Source organism: Penaeus chinensis, chromosome 1 (assembly GCF_019202785.1).
Source record: "Penaeus chinensis breed Huanghai No. 1 chromosome 1, ASM1920278v2, whole genome shotgun sequence".
Classification (NCBI taxonomy): Eukaryota; Metazoa; Arthropoda; class Malacostraca; order Decapoda; family Penaeidae; genus Penaeus; species Penaeus chinensis.
In genome coordinates, this window is record NC_061819.1 from 13,616,864 (window position 1) to 13,623,887 (window position 7,024).

A 7,024-nucleotide genomic window follows, 5' to 3' on the forward strand; every position below is an offset into this window, starting at 1 on the left:
TTCATACACACACACGCACACACAAACGTGTGTGTGTGTGTGTGTGTGTGTGTGTGTGTGTGTGTGTGTGTGTGTGTGTGTGTGTGTGTGTGTGTGTGTGTGTGTGTACATGTTTGTTTGTGTGTGTGTGTGTGTATACCTCTCATTCCATGCATGATCCCGCGCCACTGCATCGTACCCATTATCTCCCCCTCTTCTCTCTGTTCTGCCTCCCTTTTTGTTATTTTCGCTTCCCCCATGCATCACCTTTCCTTTCTACTTCCCTCTGAAACTCGCTTCTTGTGGCCATCATATATCTTCTTCATCGCATCCCTCCTCCTCCTTCCTGCTCCCCTGTCTTCTCCCTCCCTCATTTCCTTTCCTCCGTTATCAAGCCGTATCTTCTTCTCTCTTTCAATCACTCACCCCGCCACCTCCCCACCACGGGCGGCGCCAGCCTCGTGCCTCTCTGGCCCTCTACTATTATGCCACACCGCCTCATCGAACCAACATCGTCCATTAGTATACGCAGTTGCCAGATACCGCTACAGATCTTTCCCACGACAGTCATCGAGCGCGCTTTTATTGTTTTTCTTTTTTGTTTTTCTTTTTTCTCTTTATTTTTTATCTCTTTTTTTGAAGAGGAGGGGGGAGGGTTGGACTCATGTACCGTCGTGTTATGGTAAAAGGGGTATAGGTTTTCCTGTGTATTTTTGTCTCTTTTTCTTTTTTTCTTTTTGTATTTATATTTGCCAAGCCAGTGTGTCCCGATGAAGGGCTCGAACTACAGCGTTCTCGCTCGACACCTTAGCCCTACCTTGCACATTGAGTTCACCATCCATTTCTCTCTATCTGTCTGTCTATTTATCTGTCTATCTATCCATCTATATATCAGTCTCTCTCTCTCTCTCTCTCTCTCTCTCTCTCTCTCTCTCTCTCTCTCTCTCCCTCTCTCTCTCTCTCTCTCTCTCTCTCTCTCTCTCTCTCTCTCTCTCTCTCTCTCTCTCTCTCTCTCTCTCTCTCTCTCTCTCTCTCTCTCTTCCTTTTTCTTGGTAATAATTACCTTTGTTTTACTCACCCCTTTCTATTCTTTGTTCACGGGCAACAAACACATCACTACCATTAGATCCATTCGATACAAACTATCCTTTGCATTTGCACCATAGCCAATATGCGTCATCATTTCCCACGCTCTCCGAAACGCCATAGACGACATCTCCTGCGTGCTCATCTTTCTGAAGGACCCACTTCACCTTCCTCATGACCCGCGTCACCACCTCGCCCACTCGCTAATACCATCATCAGCATCACCATTATCCCCTCCGTGTAACGCTCGCCTCGCAGCCGCGTCAGTATTCGTCTTTCTTGTTGTCCTTGTTTTTATAATAACCTCTTCGCCAACGCAATTCCTTATCGGAGGATACTCCGTGTACTTTAACTTCTTACACATCACATTACTAAGTCTTTCTTGTTATTATTTTTCACTTTATAATTGGAATCATCGTTACTAATTTTATTACTACAATTACTACTACAACTAATACTTTTAATAATACTTATGCTGATCTTAATGATAATTATTATTGCAATGATCATTATCATGATAATGATAATGATGAGGATAAGAATAAGAACGCATGCGCTTTCTCTGTCTGTCTGTGAGTCTCTCTCTCTCTCTGTCTCTCTCCCCCCCCCCCCCCCCCCCACCCCTCTCTCTCTCTCTCTCTCTCTCTCTTTCTCTTTCTCTTTCTCTTTCTCTTTCTCTTTCTCTCTCTCTCTCTCTTTTAAACAAACAAACAATAAAACCTACCCATCGATTCCGAAAAAACGCCCAGCTGGTTCCACACGACCGCGCCCATCACGCCTATGTACGCCTTAACCCACCATTTATCTGAGCCAACTTTGTTATAACCATTTGTACATCAGCATGGACACTAATAATAACAACGTATGAAATTTCTCCAGCTGTATATGTCTCTTCCTAATTAATATCAACGCTATTAATGTCACTGCCAAGTATGCCAGCGGAAATTCTAGCCTGTAGACCATAACTATAACCTCATTTGCAATGCTCGAATATCATATATTTCTTCGGGTATTTCATAATGCGCCGCAATTTATCATCCTTTCTACTAATACTAAAAGGTATGCTACTGTAGCTGCTGTTCTGTATCCGATTTTTTTTCTTTGATAGTTGAATGCGGTATGGTATTGCCAATGTCTAAGTAAGAGGTATCGATACCTTTACCAGACATATCTCTCCTATTAACCGGATAATTTCATACCAGACATATCAACCTTGCAATCTGCAGTCATCCATGCCTATCCACTTTTCTTGCCTGCCTCCTTTTCCTATCTGCAGTCCGCCTCTCACCACTTCTCCCAAACATTTCCACTCCTCCATTCCTCGTCTTCTCCCCGACATCCCCGCCGAAGCCCTCTTTCCGTCTTGCCGTCTCTCCGCCGTCGCTCCGCCACCCGGCCGACCAATGATGCAGCACCCACTCCACTTGACTTGTGTCTGATAATATGCCAAAGTGACCAGAAGGAGATAGGACAATTCCGAGTGCCTCACCAACTTCCTATGGCGACGACGGGGGAGGAAGCTCGCTCAGCTGTGAACTTTTATCGTTCGAGCCTTTGGGGGGACAAAGGTTAGTTGTTTGATTGATGCAATTTGAGACGTGGACGATTGGGTGTGACATTTAGCGTGTCCAAGGAACCATAATGTGATAGGGTCACTCCAAACTGATAGAATAGTGGCGGCGCCATACGGATCGGAAAACATGTCGGTCTCAATTGTCTAAGATGATATTGATGGATTATACAGTTTTGATTTCGGCATTATCAATATAACATAACGAAATCATAAAAGATCTGTTTCAAATCACTGAGGCCAGAAAAAAAAGACTCAAACGAATATTTTGCCTCGGGAGAGTTAAGTGCAATCCATACGTCTGGCAAAGGAGCGCGGGGCTGCCCGGTGGTGGACAAGACAAACGATTCTATTAAGAGCTGATATGATAAAGTCAACGGGAGCGTGGCCAGAGACCGGGGCTGCCGGGACACCGCTACCGGGAAAAATTACTATGGATCATCTCGCACACCCATTCACAGCTGCTTCACGAACACCTGTCTTAAACGTAAAGAGAATCGATAAAGGAGTTAACACATTTTTCAATGGCTTTTCCCTTCGATCGGCCCCCTCTTTCGACAGACGCCCCGAAGAAGGACCTGGGAGAGAGACTTCTATTGTTTGTCTGGAGACCGTCTTGGGGTCAACTGCTTTGTGGAAGAAGATAAGATTTTGTGAAACAGACCTACAGAGAAAACAGATAAGGATTTGTGTACAGAAAGGACCCGGAACTGAAGAGCTCAGCAAAAGATCTTATTTAAAGACAAAATAGAACGCGGAAAAATAAACTCGGGGAAATAGAGGGTGGATTTTCGAGGATGAAAAGAAGCAATAATATAGGGGGGGATGAAATAAGAATGAAAATAGGACAATATAATGGAAAAATGAAAGGCTGTTTTGATAGTTTTTGACAACTTTAAGTATAAATGTTGACCTAGATTATGAAAATTACAATAATGATAAATAATAATGACGATAGGGGCAGGGACAACAAACATGATATCAATACTGATAACAATAATGATTATAATATTCATAATAAAGTTGTATTAATAGATATGAAAATATCATTAGAAGTTTAATTTAGCGTATTGTCAAGGGGGACCGGATGCGTTTGACCCCATTTCCAATTAATATTTAAACGAACCGCGTACACAAGTGACTACATGCATCCACAGTTGCCACCAGCTAAAGGGCGCGTCGGTGAGGGTTTTTTCCCATTTAGCATATTAGTGACAATAAAGTTGAACGCCATGAGGAACGATATGGCGTGGAAATAAGGTGGGTTTTAGCCGGAGGGGAATGACTGTGCGGGTATTAGTGTGGATAGTGTGAGTGTATGTGTTATCCTGGGGGGCCGGTTCTTTGTTATTTCTCGCGCTTTTTCTCTCTCCATTGCTCTCTCTTTTACCTCATTTCTCACTCACTCACTCACTCACTCACTCGCTCACTCACTTACTCGCTCGCTCGCTCGCTCGCTCGCTCGCTCACTCACTCACTCACTCACTCACTCACTCACTCACTCACTCACTCACTCACTCACTCACTCACTCACTCACTCACTCACTCACTCACTCACTCACTCACTCACTCACTCACTCATTCACTCACTCACTCACTCACTCTATTTATCTATGCCTATATCTATCTCTCCTCACCAATTTATTGATATCGCGTGTGACGATGGTGAATTAGGCATAGATATTGTTTTATGGTCATATAGCGTGAAGAGAAAATGGAAACAAATTTGTATTCAATTATTTAAAGTTGTTCTATCTAAACTAGCATGGATAGCAAGGTACTCTTTAATCAATACACTGCTGACTCAACGGAGGGAGGGGGAGGCAAGTGTCCTCATCACATACAAAAAAAAAAGGACAAACAGATCCACAAATCACAATGTAGCCCACCACGGGAAGAGGGGAAAGGCCGAGGATATGGCGGCCGCGTGAGGATGGCGCCGCAAATGAGATGCTAAGTCCTCTAGCGACCGCCTCTGAAATTCCAGCTGTGCTTTTAGTATCAGGTGAAGAGAAGCATTACCGCGGAGGGAACGTCTTAACTTCGGAGCCTCGAAAAAGGATACCTGGACTTAACCACAGACCGCACCCAAAAGGCCTATACTTCCCTGCTTACCTTCTTTAACTCCTTCCCTCCCCCCTTCCCTCTCTCTCTCTCTCTCTCTCTCTCTCTCTCTCTCTCTCTCTCTCTCTCTCTCTCTCTTTCTCTCTCTCTCTCTCTCTCTCTCTCTCTCTCTCTCTCTCTCTCTCTCTCTCTCTCTCTCTCTCTCTCTCTCTCTCTCTCTCTCTCTCTCTCTCACTTGATCATTTTCTTTCAAAGCAAAAAAGATGAAATAATTTTTTTTCTCTTACGCTTGATCATTTTCTATTTGTAGATTGTTGCTGTGTTATTCAATACCTCATCATTACTCATGAGTCTAATGTTCAATTCTCCCTCCCTTGAATCATTCATTCTGTCTTCAGACCCAATTTCATCCTTTTTACTCCCCTTCTCCCTTGAGTTTTGAATATTTCCGCACTTCTCTCCTTTGTTTTCTTTCCCGTCGACAATTTTCATTTGCATCTCTAGGACTTTAACATGACTCATATTTCTTTTGGTATCTTATGATAAACAATAGTAAAGTAAATGTGTCCTAATGCGTCTCGAGTTATTGTGATTTAAATTCAATTTATTCCTGAGTAGGAAATAGTTTATATAATTTCGTATTCGTCATTTTGATAGATGAACTCTCCTGTTCTGTCTGCGGTCTAGGAAGTGTCCTTCTAAGCCTCATAAGACGCACTCCTCTATCTGACGATGTGACATTTATCAGTCCAAAGTCAGCATGATAGCTCCCATGAGACGATATGAAATCCTGGCAAATGCATATGATTCTCGGTTCGACAAGATCACTGAGGGGACTCGACACAACAGTTACTTACCGACGTCGTTCCATCAAGTCAACTGTTCTCCTCAGCGCTGTAAGGACATGATTGGCCGTGTTCTTCTCCACTAAGCAGCTGTGATATCTTCAGCAGTTTGGCTTGGCTGACAAATGACGGACATTTACCAGAGGGGGGTGTGCATCAGCCCAGATCACCAGCCATCTGTCTGCATTACACTCCTTGCTGCGGACGCTCATTCATTCTCTTTGCTTGTGTTTTCTAAGCTTTTCCTTTTTCATGCCATTTTTAAAGGGGGTATAGTGAACAAGTTGCGAGGTTTTGTAGAGGTACGTCAGAACATGGTTATTAAAAACCTTCCTTTGAATTTCCATTAGTTAACCCGCTGATAGAGTGGTGTAACTGAATACTCTCGCGGCAGCACTTTCATTAAGCTTCCCCAAGGCATCACCGCGTCATTAGGCCTTCCCAGAGGATCTCCATGACGCGGAAGGCCCTAGATTTACGCGTTGATGTAGGGATTTCTCGGGGCTATGCAATACTAATAAACACACGCCCAGGCAAACCCATGGTAATCTGCCTAGTGGGTTTTATTTCCTATCGTTTTCTCCTCTTTTCTTTCCGTTTTTTCCGTACGATTCTTCGTTACGTCGCGAATAACTCTGCGCACTCCACAATCCATGTTTAACTATCTCATATTTCTTTTCATATAATTAACAGAAGAACGTCCACTCGAATGATTTCTTTCTTTCTCTTTACTTTTCCTTAAAAAAATGGAGTAAACCACGAGAGAAAGTCTTGAAACTGTTCTTTATTTATAAGAAGGAGAACATTCCCTCCAACCCATATTTTACAATAATGAATGCTCTCGGAACCAGGAGAGCTTTCGCCTTTTAGAAATATGATCATTGCAACTGCTTCCACTTCCGAAGTTCCAATAATCTTCCTAAACCTTTTCATTCTGTCACTTTTAATGATGCTTTAATTATCCTCTGGAGTGGTTAATGTCTGTTACATTTTCCAAATATTTGCTATATATATATTTCTTTGCTTATGAAAAAGTATTAGACGTTTCCTGTTATTAACACCGAGGGCTTATCATTTTATTCTGAAACTTTAAAAGAGAAAGCTGAACTTTTGCATTTCTCTGTTAATATCATCTTTTTCTTCTGTTTGTATGTGTGTGTGTGTGTGTGTGTGTGTGTGTGTGTGTGTGTGTGTGTGTGTGTGTGTGTGTGTGTGTGTGTGTGTGTGTGTGTGTGTGTGTGTGTGTTTAGGACTATTTTACGATTCCCCTATTGCTGTTGTAATTATATCTATTCGCTTACAGCTTCTTCATTTTGGCATCACTAAATCCACCAAAATCACTCAGCATTGTAAAATAAGCATGCAAGTCACACGGTCTCAACGTACGTGAAGTGTAAAGACTGTAAAGTGTTGGGCGGTTGCGTGCACAACAACCTCCCGTCACCGCCTTCGCCAGTTGGCAGCAGTGTTCCGTGTGCCA